General features: G+C 41.5%; 1 protein-coding gene across 7 annotated transcripts in view; it reads right to left on the minus strand.

Moving 5' to 3' along the window:
• Positions 1-14,500, minus strand: part of SCAI (suppressor of cancer cell invasion) — a 193,076-nt gene that overhangs the window by 118,047 nt on the left and 60,529 nt on the right. The window lies entirely within an intron of this gene.

Raw genomic sequence — 14,500 nt, forward strand, 5'->3', positions numbered from 1 at the left:
AGGCAGGAGAATCACTTTAACCTGAGAGGCAGAGGTTGCAGTGAGCCAAGATCATGCCACTGCACTCCAGCCTGGGAGACAAAGCAAGACTCCATCCCAAGAAAAAAAAAATTAAAAAACAAAAAAATTTATTCTGACAAAGGAAGGAGAGCATTTATGGAAATCACATGCTAAGAAAGGGATCATTTTGTTATGAGCTTAGATTTTTTTTTTTTTTTTTGAGATGGAGTCTTGCTCTGTTGCCCCGGCTGGAGTCCAGTGGCGTCATCTCGGCTCACTGCAAGCTCCGCCTCTTGGGCTCACGCCATTCTCCTGCCTCAGCCTCCCAAGTAGCTGGGACTACAGGCGCCCCGCCACCAAGCCCAGCTAATTTTTTTGTATTTTTAGTAGAGACGGGGTTTCACCATGTCAGCCAGGATGGTCTCAACCTCCTGACCTTGTGATCCGCCCGCCTCAGCCTCCCAAAGTGCTGGGATTACAGGCGTCAGCCACTGCACCTGGCCTTTTTTTTTTTTTTGAGACGGAGTCTCACTCTTGTCACCCAGGCTGGAGTGCAGTTGCCTGATCTCGGCTCACTGCAACCTCTGCCTCCCAGGTTCAAGCAATTCTTCTGCCTTAGCCTCCTGAGTAGCTGGGATTACAGGCGCCCACCACCATACCCGGCTGATTTTTGTACTTTTAGTAGAGATGTGGTTTCGCCATGTTGGCCAGGCTGGTCTCGAACTCCTCACCTCAGGTGATCTGCCCACCTCGGTCTCCCAAAGTGCTGAGGTTACAGGCGTCAGCCACCATGCCCGACCATGAGCTCATATTTTTAAAAAACATACAAAGAGATGGAATGGCTGTATAATTAAGCATGAGCATAAAATACTATCACATGTCTCAGCTGTAAAAAGGGAATATTAATAATACCTAGCTCTTAAAGTTGTTGGACAATAAAACGAACAGATATGAAACTGTGCTATAAATTCCACTATACCATGAAATTGTTAGTTGCAAAATTGTTGCAAATACACTGCGAAACAGCATAAATTGAAAAATACCAAGTACAGAAAGTGTTGAATATGTGTGTATATGTGAGGGGTGATGATGATGGTTTTGCCATATTCAGTATAAACAGAATAGCTACCACTTGGTACAGATGGCATTCCTATAATGGGAACAAATGACAGAGCTCTAAAAGCTGGTCCTTACCACAGTGTGAAGCATCTTCATGTATCAAGGATAGCATAAAATTACCATGAATTATACACAAATTATTTTCTAAAAACAATCTTTTTTTTTTTTTTTTTTTTTTGAGACATAGTCTCACCCTGTTGCCCAGGCTTGACTGCAGTGGCGCAATCTCAGCTCATAGCAAGCTCAACCTCCAGGATTCAAGCAATTCTCCTGCCTCAGCCTCCGAGTAGCTGGGATTACAGGAACCTGCCACCAAACCCAACTAGTTTTTGTATTTTTAGTAGAGACAGGTTTTCACCATGTTGGCCAGGCTGGTCTAGCACTCCTGACCTCAAGTGATCCACCTACCTCGACCTCCCAAAGTGCTGGGATTACAAGCGTGAGCCACCACACCAGGCCAAAACAATCTTTTTGTCTTATTCCAACATGTTACTGAGGTTAAATTACAAGGCCAGGCATGGTGGCTCACGCCTGTAATCTCATGCCTGTAGTCCCAAGGTAGGAGGATCACTTGAGGCCAAGAGTTCAAGACTAGCTTGGGCAATATCTGATATGGTTTGGCTGTGTCCCTATCCAAATCGCATCTTGAATTGTAGCTCCCATAATTCCCATGTGTTGTGGGAGGGACCCAGTGGGAGATAATTGAATCATGGGGGCGGTTTCCCCCATACTGTTCTCAACGGTAGTGAATAAGTCTCACAAGATCTGATGGTTTTATAAGAGGAAACCCCTTTCGCTTGGTTCTCATTTTCTCTCTTGCCTGCCACCATGTAAGATGTGCTTTTCACCTTCCACCATGATTGTGAGGCCTCCTAGCTACATGGAGGTGTGAGTCCATTAAACTTCTTTTCCTTTATATCACCCAGTCTCAGGTGTGTCTTTATTAGCCGTGTGAAAATAGACTAATATACTATCACAAGACTCTATCTCTATAAAAATTTTTTTGAAAAATTAGCCTGGCATGGTGTTGTGTGCCTATAGTCCTAGCTATTAGGATGGCTGAGGTGGAAGGATCACTTGATCCCAGGAGTTCTAGGCTGCAATGAACATGACTGTGCCACTGCACTACAGCCTGGGTGACAGAATGAGACTCTAACTCAAAGAAAAAAAGTTACATGCTATAATAATAATGAAAAGAGAAATGCATAGGTACCAAACTTCTTGTTGATCAATGTATAAAGAAACTGAATAATACCATGAGGACAGAGAGTTTAAGAAAAGGAAGCCAAAGGAGTTTTGGCATGGAGCAGCAATGATACACTGCCAGAAGGCCATTTGTAAAATATTGCCCACAAGACTATAAAGACATCATTTTGCCTATCAAATATAGAAAAAGAGAGATGTTTATCTAACACACACAACTACACAAATTCCAGCAGTAATTCAACTGAGACATAGCACAACCTAGCAGAAAGCACTGCAGTGAAAGGGAAAAAAGGCAGGAAAAAAAGAGAACACACAATTGCTTGATACACAGAGCAAAAGGAGTGTTGGTTAATCAGAGTAAATGTTGGCTCCGCTTGCTGTATTCTGCATTTTCTCTAGTGCACACCGGTATAATTAGTCTGTACTTATTGAGGCAACTAAGTTCTGATTAGCAGGAGGTGTTCAGGGCAAAAGAACAAATTACTTTCACTGCTTAAGGCACACAGATCTGCATGAATTTGTTTCAATGCCAGTGCCAGAAGGGAAAACTAAAGAGGGCAAGAGACAGGGGATAGTAGATATTCTTTTTTTTTTTTTTTTTTTTTTTTTTCCTGAGACAGTCTTGCTCTGTCACCAGGCTGGAGTGCAGTGGCGCAATCTCGGCTCACTGCAACCTCTGCCTCCCAGGTTCAAGCGGTTCTCCTGCCTCAGCCTCCTGAGTAGCTGGGACTACAGGTGGGCACCACCACACCCAGCTAATTTTTGTATTTATAGTAGAGACGGGGTTTCACCATGTTGGCCAGGATGGTCTCGATCTCCTGACCTCATGATCCGCCCGCCTTGGCCTCCCAATGTGCTGGGATTACAGGCGTGAGATAGTAGAGATTCTTATTACTGAGAAAAGATATAGTTACATTAAAAATTTCTTCTCTTACTCAAGTAACTGTATTAAGAATTATATCATTCCAATGTACAAAAATAACAATGAAGCAAACAGTGTTTAATAACTGAGAGTATAAATGAAGAAATAAAACAGAAAAAATTGAAAAATGTAGAAAATAGCTTTTAAAAATTTATTCCTGACTTATTTACTTTTTTATTGTGGTAAAATATACATATTTACCATCTTAACCATTTCTAAGTGTACAGTTCAGTGGTATTGAACACATCCATAGTGTTGTATAGCCATCACCACCATCCATCTCCATTTTCATCTTGTAAAACTGAAATTCTATACCCATTACATAATAACTCCCCAATTTCTCCTCCTCCTAGCCCCTGGCAGCCACCAATCTACTTTCTGTCGATAGGTTTGACTACTCTAAGAATATCATGTAAGTGGAATCATATAGTATTTGTCTTTTTGTGTCCAGCTTACTTCACTTGGCATTATGTCCTCATGATCCATTCATGGTGTAGCATATATCAGTATTTCCTTCCTTTTTAAGGCTGAATAATATGCCCTTGTTTTTATATGCCATATTTTGCTTCTCCATTCATCCACTGATGGACACATGGGTTGCTGCCATGTTATAACTACCGTGAATAATGCTGCTATGAACATGGGTATACAAATATCTCATCAAGAACCTGCTCTCAATTCTTTTGGATATAAACCTAGAAGTAGAATTGCTGGATCATATGAGGATTCTATTTTTAATTTTTTGAGGAACTGCCATATTGTTTTCCACAGTGGCTGTATCATTTTATAGTCCCACCAACAATGCACAAGAGCTCCAACTTCTCCATGTTTCTCAACACTTGTTATTTTCTATTTATTACTATTATACCTTCTTGATAGCAGCCATATAAATGAGTGTAGTTTTGATTTGCATTTCTCTAATGACAAGTGATGTTGAGCATCTTTTCACCTGCTTATTGGCCATTTGTATGTCTTCTTTGGAGCAATGTCTATCCTATGACTCTTTTTATGCAGCAAAAAGACACTTATACAAGGTCAGGAGTTCATGACCAGCCTGGTCAATGTAATGTAAAGATAAAAAAGAAAAACAAAAATAAAAATAAATAAATGTGTAAATAAAATGAAGAGTACAGGATTTAATCACTCTGAAAGGTTTTTTTCCCTGTATGGTTAGTCAAATACCCTCACATTTCACTCACAGACTGCAGGCTTCTATTCTTCCTATTCTTCCAAATGCTCTCAATTTCCCTAAGCACTCTCGTTCTCCTTTTTTTTTTTTTTTTTTAAAGATAGAGTTGCCGGGCGCGGTGGCTCATGCCTTCATGCCTGTAATCCCACCACTTTGGGAGGCCGAGGTGGGCAGATCACGAGGTCAAGAGATTGAGATCGTCCTGGCTAACACGGTGAAACCCCGTCTCTACTAAAAATACAAAAAATTAGCCAGGTGTGGTGGCTGGCACGCACCTGTAGTCCCAGCTACTCAGGAGGCTGAGGCAGGAAAATTGCTTGAACCCGACAGGCAGAGGTTGCAGCGAGCCAAGATCGCGCCACTGCACTCCAGCCTGGGTGACAGAGCGAGACTCCATATCAAAAAAAAAAAAAAGAGTCTCGCTCTGTCACTCAGGTTGGAGTGCAGCAGCACAATCTTGGCTCACTACAACCCCCACCTCCCAGGTTCAAGCGATTCTCCTGCCTCAGCCTCCTGAGTAGCTGGGATTACAGGAGTGCACCACCATGCCTGGCTAATTATTGTATTTTTAGTAGAGATGGGGGTCTCACCATGTTGGCCAAGCTGGTCTCGAACTCCTGACCTCAAGTGATCCTCGGCCTCCCAAAGTGTTTGGATTACAGGTGTGAGCCTGGCCTCATTCTGCCTTATTTTCAGAATAGTTAGTACTTCTCTCAGTGGCAAAGAACAGAGAGAATCTCCTAAGGATTTCCAGGCTTGCAGTTATGCTGGTTCCCAAATCCAAACTTGATCTAATTTAAATACAAGCCCAATGAAATCTAAACTCTTATATTATTAATATGAAAAACTGGCCAGGGACGGTGGCTCATGCCTGTAATCCCAACACTTTGGGAGGCCGAGGTGGGCGGATCACCTGAAGTCAGGAGTTCGAGACCAGCCTGACCAACATGGTGAAACCCCGTTTCTACTAAAAATAGAAAATTAGCCAGGCATGGTGGCGCATGCCTGTAATCCCAGCCACTCGGGAGGCTGAGGCAGGAGAATCGCTTGAATCCAGGAGGCGGAGGTTGCAGGATCACACCACTGCACTTCAGTCTGGGCAACAAGAGTGAAACTCCATCTCAAAAAAAAATAAAAGATGAAAACCTAAGGTCCAGTTAGTTGGTTATCTAAAAACAATACATATAAACAAGATGCATGGAATGACTATTTATGAAGCTAATGGGGCAGGAAATACAAAAATACACAAAATGAAAGAAAGCATCCAAAATATGAATCTGGAGACGGATGTAAGGAAGCATGACTCAAAGCCGCCTACTCCTAACAATTCATTCAAACTGTCTCCAGTAGAGAACTCACAGAGGCAGAAAATACAATGTAGTTTCATTTAAATCACCATTTATTTATAACACCAAAACTCAAGAGGAAACAAGATATGTAGGCAAAAGCCTCAATCACCAATCAGCAAGCTATTAGCTCTATATTTCTATTTAGTCTGTAAAGAAGTGCAGGCCACATAGATGTTTCATTTTTTCTTTTTCTTTTTTTTTTTTTGAGACAGCTTCTCACTTACTCTGTGAGTGGCATGATCTCCCGGCTCACAGCAACCTCTACTCCCAGGTTTAAGCAATTCTCCTGCCTCAGGCTCCCAAGTAGCTGGGATTACAGGCATGCACCACCACGCCCAGCTAATTTTTTTTTTTTTTTTTTTTTGAGATGGAGTTTCGCTCCTGTTGCCCAGGCTGGAGTGCAGTGGCACAATCTCCGCTCACAACAACCTCCGCCTCCAGGTTCAAGTGATTCTCCTGCCTCAGCCTCCCAAGTAGCTGGGATGACAGGCATGTGCCACCATGCCCGGCTAATTTTGTATTTTTAGTAGAGACAGGGTTTCACCATGCTGACCAGGCTGGTCTTGAACTCCTGACCTCAAATTTTCCAACCGCCTCGGCCTCCCAAAGTGCTGGGATTATAGGCGTGAGCCACCACGCCTGGCTTTGTTGTATTTTTAGTAGAGATGAGGTTTCACCATGTTGGCCAGGCTGGTCTCGAACTCCTGACCTCAAGCGATCCACTCTCATCGGCCTCCCAAAGTGCTGGGATTACAGGTGTGAGCCACCACACCCAGCCAACAGACATTTCCTTGTTGATCGATCATATACAAAGATGAGAGCAACAGTGGCCAACAGTCTGTGTATGTAGTATAAATACAAACAACATGAAAATCATGAGGGGACACTCGAGCAACATCTCAGCATACTCTGACAGAAGGCTGTTAGTCATCAAATGTTGGGTTAATCTGTACTAAGCAGAACAACAACAATAAAAATAACTCATTGAAAGATACTTATGGGCCAGGCGTGGTGGCTCATACCTGTAATCCCAGCACTTTGGGAGGCTGAGGCAGGCAGATCACTTGAGGTCAGGAGTTCCAGACCAGCTTGGCCAACATGGTGAGACCCCATTGCTACTAAAAATACAATAATTAGCCAGGCGTGGTAGCACGTGCCTGTAATCCCAGCTACTCAGGAGGCTGAGATAGGAGAATCGCTTGAACCCAGGGGGCAGAGGTTGTAGTGAGCCAAGATTGCACCACTGTACTCCAGCCTAGGCCACAGAGTGAGTGAGAAGCCATCTCAAAAAAAACAACAACAACAACAACACAAAACTGTGTGGCCTGCACTTCCAAAAAAAGAAAGAAAGAAAAAGGAAACATGGATGGCTGGGCGGTGGCTCACCTCTGTAATCCCAGCACTTTGGGAGGTCGAGGCAGGCAAATTGTTTGAGTTCAAGAGTTTGAGACCAGTCTGGCCAACATCATGGAAAAACACCATTTTTCTTTTCTTTTCTTTTTTTCTTTTTTTTTTTTGAGACAGTGTCTCACTCTGTCACCCAGGCTGGAGTGCAGTGGCGTGATCTCAGCTCACTGCAACCCTCTGCCTCCCGGTTTCTAGCGATTCTCCTGCCTCAGCCTCCCTAGTAGCTGGGACTACAGGCAAGTGCCATCACACCTGGCCAATGCAAATTTTTAGTAGAGACGGGGTTTCATTCACCATGTTGGCCAGGTTGGTCTCGAACTCCTGACCTCAGGTGATCCACCCGCCTTGGCCTCCCAAAGTGCTGGGATTACAGGCGTGAGCCACCACGCCCAGCAGAAACTCCATTTTTCTACAAAAAAATGAAAAAATCAGCCAGGCGTGGTGGTGTGTGCCTGTAGTCTCACCTACTCGGGAAGGTAAGGTGGGAGTGCCACTGCACTCCAGCTTGGGTGACAGAGCCAGTCCCCACTCATATGGTCATATGATCTATTCCGTGACAATTCTGCTTCCCTACATTTCATGTTTTGTCTACAATAAATTGGATGCATGATAGGTAAGAAAAGAATAAACTTTTCCTCAAAAGAGAAAGAAAAGTTACTTTTTCTTTAAGCAGTAACTGATTGGTGATATTTGTTTTTCCTTGTAATACTCTATTGTATGGATATGCCCAATTTTGTTTCTCCTTTCATCAGTTGATGAACAGACTTTCACTTTTTGGCTACTATGAAGAATACTGCTACAAATATTTGTCTACAAGATTTTGTAGAGACATGTTTTCATTTCTTCTGGGGGTATACCTCCTAGTAGAATTGCTGGGTCATCTGACAACTCTATGTTAACCTTGTTAGGAGCTACCAGACTATTTTCCAAAGTGAAGGTACCATTTCACACATGCAGCAATGTATGGAGTATTGTACTTCTCCACATCCTCAACAACACTTGTTATTATCTGTCTAGAGAGATTTGGATTTCCCTAATGGCTTTTCATGTGTTTATTAGGGCTTTGTATATTTCCTTTGAAGAAATGTCTACTCAGATACTTGATATTTATTTATTTATTTATTTATTTATTTATTTATTTTTGAGACGGAGTCTTGCTCTGTCACCCAGGCTGGAGTCCAGTGGTGCAATCTTGACTCACTACAACTTCTGCCTCCTAAGTTCAAGCTATTCTCGTGCCTCGGCCTCCCAAGTAGCTGAGATTATAGGCAACTGCCACCACGCCTGGCTAATTTTTGTATTTTTAGTAGAGACAGTGTTTCACCATGTTGGCCAGGTTGGACTCGAACTCCTGACCGCAAGTGATCCACCCCCCACCGCACCGCCTCCCAAAGTGCTGGGATTACAGGCGTAAGCCACCGCACCCAGCCTTTGGTGTATTTTTTTTTTTTTTTTTTATTTTTTTTTTATTTTTATGAGAATGTGTTTTGTAATTTTTTTTTTTTTTTTTTTTTTTAAATGAGAAACTGAGTTTATTGGTTGACATAATAAATCTTCTATGACCATTATTACTTTACATAACAGACAGATTTGCATTTGTAGTTGATGTATTATAAAAAGGTACAAAATCTTGGCATGGCTTGATGATATTTTTAAGATGGGCATACATAAAAAGAGAAGAAAAGAAAAATCCCAAGAAATGGCATAATATAACCACTGGCATATTTCCTCTTTTTTCCTCTCCTGAGAATGAAGACAAACACAATTGGGATCCACTGGAAAGAAAAACTGCCTCACACTGTTCATTCATGAGTTTTCAGCTGTAATTAAGTATCTAATGCTCCAGATGGCTAAGTATTCAAAATTAGTACATTTCAGCTTCACTGAAACAGTTTATTTTGAAGTGTTCAAAATACTATCCAGTGGTGCTTACAACTGAGCAAGAGATTCTTGCAAAATTCTGAAAGGTGTATTAGAATATATGCCTCCTGGAGAAATTCACAATTTGATATTTCCTTACCATTTTCTTCTTTCTTTCCTATTCACCCATATGGTGAAAAATTCTTAAAGATTAGATCTAGCATACTTTTGTGTCCTGCACATAACTCTCAACCTACTTTAATGTGGTAGAATGAGTTCCTGGCCCCATTTCTTCATCCTTTTTTTGAATCTCTATGCTTTGCCAGGTAACAGTGCAGTCTTTCACACTGTAGCAGTGAAGCGTACTTCCTTGCCTCTTAACTTGGGATCTGGCCATTTGATTTGTTTTGGGCAATGGCCTGTGGGCAGAAGTGCTGACTGTGCTCAACCTAGGCTTTCAAGAACCTCATGTGTTATATTTTCACTTGCACTCTCATGCCTCTGCAATTGCAGTTGGATAGCTGACGCCCCTTTGTTCTGTGCTGTAGAATGAATACAGATGAAGTACAACTGAGCACAACCCATATCAAAAAGTCAAATGCAACTGGACCCTAGGCTTGAATCAGAACTCCTCAGCCAAGTACAGCAGATTCCCGGTTGATTTGCAAACACATGATCGGGAAGAAATAATTGTCAGGTTCAATTACTGAGTTGTGGGGTCATTTGTTATGCAGCAATAGCTAACTGATATACTATGTCTCTGCCCCATTCTCTGAGATTGTCGAGGAAATAAGCTGGAGGAGAAAGACACTGCTGGCCAAACCAAAAAAAAAAATCAAAAATTATTATTTTTGGCATATTTGTCTTACACACCCAAAAGATTTTAGACTTCTTTTATCTAAAAAAATCTTTTTTTTTTTTTTTTTAATTTCTGAAGTATTTATTGATCATTCTTGGGTGTTTCTCGGAGAGGGGGATATGGCAGGGTCATAGGATAATAGTGGAGAGAAGGTCAGGAGATAAACACATGAACAAAGGTCTCTGGTTTTCCTAGGCAGAGGACCCTGCGGCCTTCTGCAGTGTTTGTGCCCCTGAGTACTTGAGATTAGGGAGTGGTGATGACTCTTAAAGAGCATGCTGCCTTCAAGCATCTGTTTAACAAAGCACATCTTGCACCACCCTTAATCCATTCAACCCTGAGTTGACACAGCACATGTTTCAGAAAGCAGGGGGCTGGGGGAAAGGCCATAGATCAACAGCATCCCAAGGCAGAAGAATTTCTCCTAGTCAGAACAAAATGGAGTCTCCTATGCCCACCCCCTTCTACACAGACACAGCAACAATCTGATCTCTCCTTCCTTTCCCCACACTTCCTCCCCTTCTCTTCAACAAAACCGCCATCGTCCTCATGGCCCGCTCCCGATGGTCGCTGTCTCTTCGGAGCTGTTGGGTACACCTCCCAGACAGGGCAGCCGGGCAGAGGCACTCCTCACCTCCCAGACAGGGCGGCTGGGCAGAGGCGCCCCTCGCTTCCTGGTGTATTTTTTTAATGGGTTTTCTTTTTATTATTTCATTTTAAGAGTTCATTACACATTCTAGATAAAAACACCTTGCCAGATAAATGATTTGCAAATACATTATTCCTTTTTGTGAGTTGTCTTCACTTTTTTGGATTGCTTATATTTCTATTTTTCTTTTCTCATAGTTAACTTTTATTTTTGTCAAAATAATATATAAACAATAAAAAAGTCAACATTAGGCTGGGCGTGTTGGCTTACATCTCTAATCCCAGCACTTTGGAAGGCCGAGGTGGGCGGATCACCTAAGGTCAAGAGTTCAAGACCAGCCTGGCAAATATGGTGAAACCACATCTCTACCAAAAATACAAAAAATTAGCCAGGCATAGTGGCACATGCCTGTAATCCCAGCTACTCGGGAGGCTGAGGCAGGAGAATCGCTTCAACCCAGGAGGTGGAGGTTGCAGTGAGCTGAGATCATGCCACTGCACTCCAGCTTGGGCGATAAGAATGAAACTCTGTCTCAAAAAAAGTCAACATTACCCACAAACACATAAAGACAGTAGTCTGCTGGTTCACCGTTCCCCCCACCACCCCTAGACTGCCAGCATCAACAGCTTCCCATTCTTAGGCCGGCCACAGTGGCTCACACTTACAATCCCAGCGCTTTGAGAGGCCAAGGCAGGAGAGTCACTTGAGCCTGGGAGTTTGAGACCAGCCTGGGAAACATAGTGAGACTCCTATAAAAAATCTAAAAATTAGGTGGATGTGGTGGTGCACACCTGTAGCCCCAGCTACTTGGGAATCTGAGGCAAGAGGATCACTTGAGCCCAGGAGTTCAAGTGAGCCATAATTGCACCACTGTACTCCAGCCTGGGGGATAGAGCAAGACCCTGTCTCTAAAATGTAAGAAAAACCAAAAATCAAAAAACTTTCAATTCTTCGTTTTATCTGGTAGTTTCCTCTATTTTCATATATAATAAGCTTTTCTTGCAATTGCTTGATTCATCTATTTTTGATATTCATCTATTTTGATAATAGTTTCCTCTATTTTCCTATATAATAAGCTTTTCTTGGAATTGTTTGATTCACCTATTTTTGATATTCATCTATTTTGATAATAGTTTCCTCTATTTTCCTATATAAGCTTTTCTTGCAACTACTTGATTCATCTATTTTTGATATTCATCTATTTTGATAATAGTTTCCTCTATTTTCCTATATAACAAGCTTTTCTTGCAATTGCTTGATTCATCTATTTTTGATATTACAGATTTTCTGTAAATGGCAAATAAGGATTTTGTTCTCTTATAGCTCCCAGAGTGCCTCCCCCCATCATTAGTTATATTATTGTTAATTATATCATTATTTGGGGTTATGTAAGCTAATAATTATATATCTTTGGTTAAATCAATCATTAATGCTTAAATTGTGAGCCTTTTTGTTGCTCCATTATACGGCACATAATAGGATATTAAAAGGGAGAGAAGATCAGCATATAATTGAAAAGGCTCCGCAGACATCTATAACTGGAAGTTGGTTGTACTTCTTTTAAATCCTGGTTCCTTGCTTCTTAGTAAATAAGTTTTCACACTTACTAGTTAAATGCTATACTGTCTAATCAAATTTCATAGAGAAAGCATCTTCATATAAAAACGCCTGGGTTTTTTTTTAACCTACCTTAATTAACAACTCATTAGTTCAAGAATTCCCAGTCTTTGAGTCTGTAAATGACACTACTATCCTGTTGACACAATGACAGTTACAGAAATTACAAGATGGTGCTTAAGAAATCCCTGTTAGCATCCAAACTCATATGCACTGGCAAACATGTTGGTGACTTAAAAAAAAAACAAACTGGTATTTCACGGAACATGAGGAGAAGGATGTAAGAAATAAAGACAGTTATTGACTCTCAGTTTTCATTCAGCATTCGATTATGAAAGCAGGAATTAGACCCCAAAGTCTGTGAAGGGAATATGTCCACAACACTTAACAAAGCACATGAATTACTCCTTGAATTACAGCAATAAACAAGATGCCATGTGAATTCTAAAAGGTACCTTGATTGTCTACATACTACCAAAAGCAGCTTAAAATATGGGATTCCTTAACTAGAGGGAAGTTATCAAAAAATAAAGAAATTGCCCATCAGTTCCTTGGATCCTTAGTCACCTGTAGCTGGAAGGAGGAAGAAAAAGGCAGGGGGCAGGGTACAGGAGAAATCAAGCTCCTACGCTCCAGAAACTATGCCAGGCATTTTATATACTTATCATCTGCACACTCCTATAAGGTAGACACTGTCACCAGAATTTAGAGATGAAAAAACAGGCTTAAATAAGTTATTTCTCCAGAATTACACAGTTAGAAAAAAACCCCCAAAGTCATGCTCTTCTTCCCAAAGGACCCTTATAGTAAACATCCTTAGATAAAAACACAAATATTGTGACATAGCGTTGTCTGATCCTGAGTTATCCCAGTATTTCAAATCCCATAGATCCTACCTCTCCTTTTCCTTAAAACATAAGTAAAAGTATTCTCAGGCTTTCCCCTACCCCGTGATTAAAAATCACTCTTTGAAAAAAATATTACGAGACCCAAAAGAATCACTAAAATAATTTTTAGAAATTGATTTTGGTTATCAGATCTACCTCTCAAGGAATGACTCGAATTACTAGCTATTTTACTTTGGGCATGTTATTTAACTTTTCTCAGCTTTGGGATTTCTTCAACTCCAAAACAGAGATTATATTATTTACCCCTCATAAAGGTATTATGAAGATTCTGTTAGACAATATTCATAACATTATGTCACAGAAAGTGCCCATAAATAGTCAATAAAAGGTAGTAAATACTAAAGCTGATAATTTATACCATCAATCACAATAGACTGTGATATGGTTTGACTGTGTCCCCACCCAAATCTCATTTTGAATTCCCACGTGTTGTGGGAGGGACCCAGTGGGAGGTAAATGAATCACCGGGGCAAGTCTTTCTCATGCTGTTCTCCTGATAGTGAATAAGTCTCATGAGACCCAATGGTTTTAAAAAGGGGAGTTCCCCTGTACAAGTTATCTCTTTGCCTGCTGCCATCCATGTAACATGTGACTTGCTCCTTCCCACCTTCTGTCATGATTGTGAGGCCTCCCCAGCCACATGGAACTGTAAGTCCAATTAAACCTCTTTCTTTTGTAATTGTCAAGTCTCAGGTATGTCTTTGTAAGCAGTGTGAAAATGGACTAATACAGTAAACTGGTACCAGTGGAATGGGGCTTGCTGAAATGTAGAAGTGACTTTGGAACTGGATAACAGGCAGAGGTTGGAACAGTTTGGAGGGCTAAGAAGAAGACAGGAAAATGTGGGAAAGTTTGGAACTCCATAGAGACTTGTTGAATGGCTTTGCCCAAAATGCTGATAGTGATATGGACAACAAAATCTAGGCTGAGGTGGTCTCAGATGGAGATAAGAAACTTGTTAGGAACTGGAGCAAAGGCAACTCTTGTTATGTCTTAGCAAAGACACTGGTGGCATTTTGCCCCTACCCTGGAGATCTGTGGAACTTTGAACTTGAGAGAGATGATTTAGGGTATCTGGTGGAAGAAATTTCTAAGCAGCAAAGCATTCAAGAGGTGACTTGGGTGCTGTTAAAGGCACTCAGTTTTGTTTTGTTTTGTTTTGTTTGGAGATGTAGTCTTGCTCTGTTGCCCAGGCTGGAGTGCAATGGCACTATCTCAGCTCACTGCAACCTCCACCTCCCGAGTTCAAGCAATTTTCCTGCCTCAGCCTCCTGAGTAGCTGAGACCACAGGCGCATGCTGCCACGCCCAGCTAATTTTTTATATTTTTTAGTAGAGAGGGAGGTTCACCATGTTGCCCAGGCTGATCTTAAACTCCTGAGCTCAGGCAATCTGCCCACCTTGGCCTCCCAAAGT

The sequence above is a fragment of the Pongo pygmaeus genome, chromosome 13 (assembly GCF_028885625.2).
Source record: "Pongo pygmaeus isolate AG05252 chromosome 13, NHGRI_mPonPyg2-v2.0_pri, whole genome shotgun sequence".
Lineage (NCBI taxonomy): Eukaryota > Metazoa > Chordata > Mammalia > Primates > Hominidae > Pongo > Pongo pygmaeus.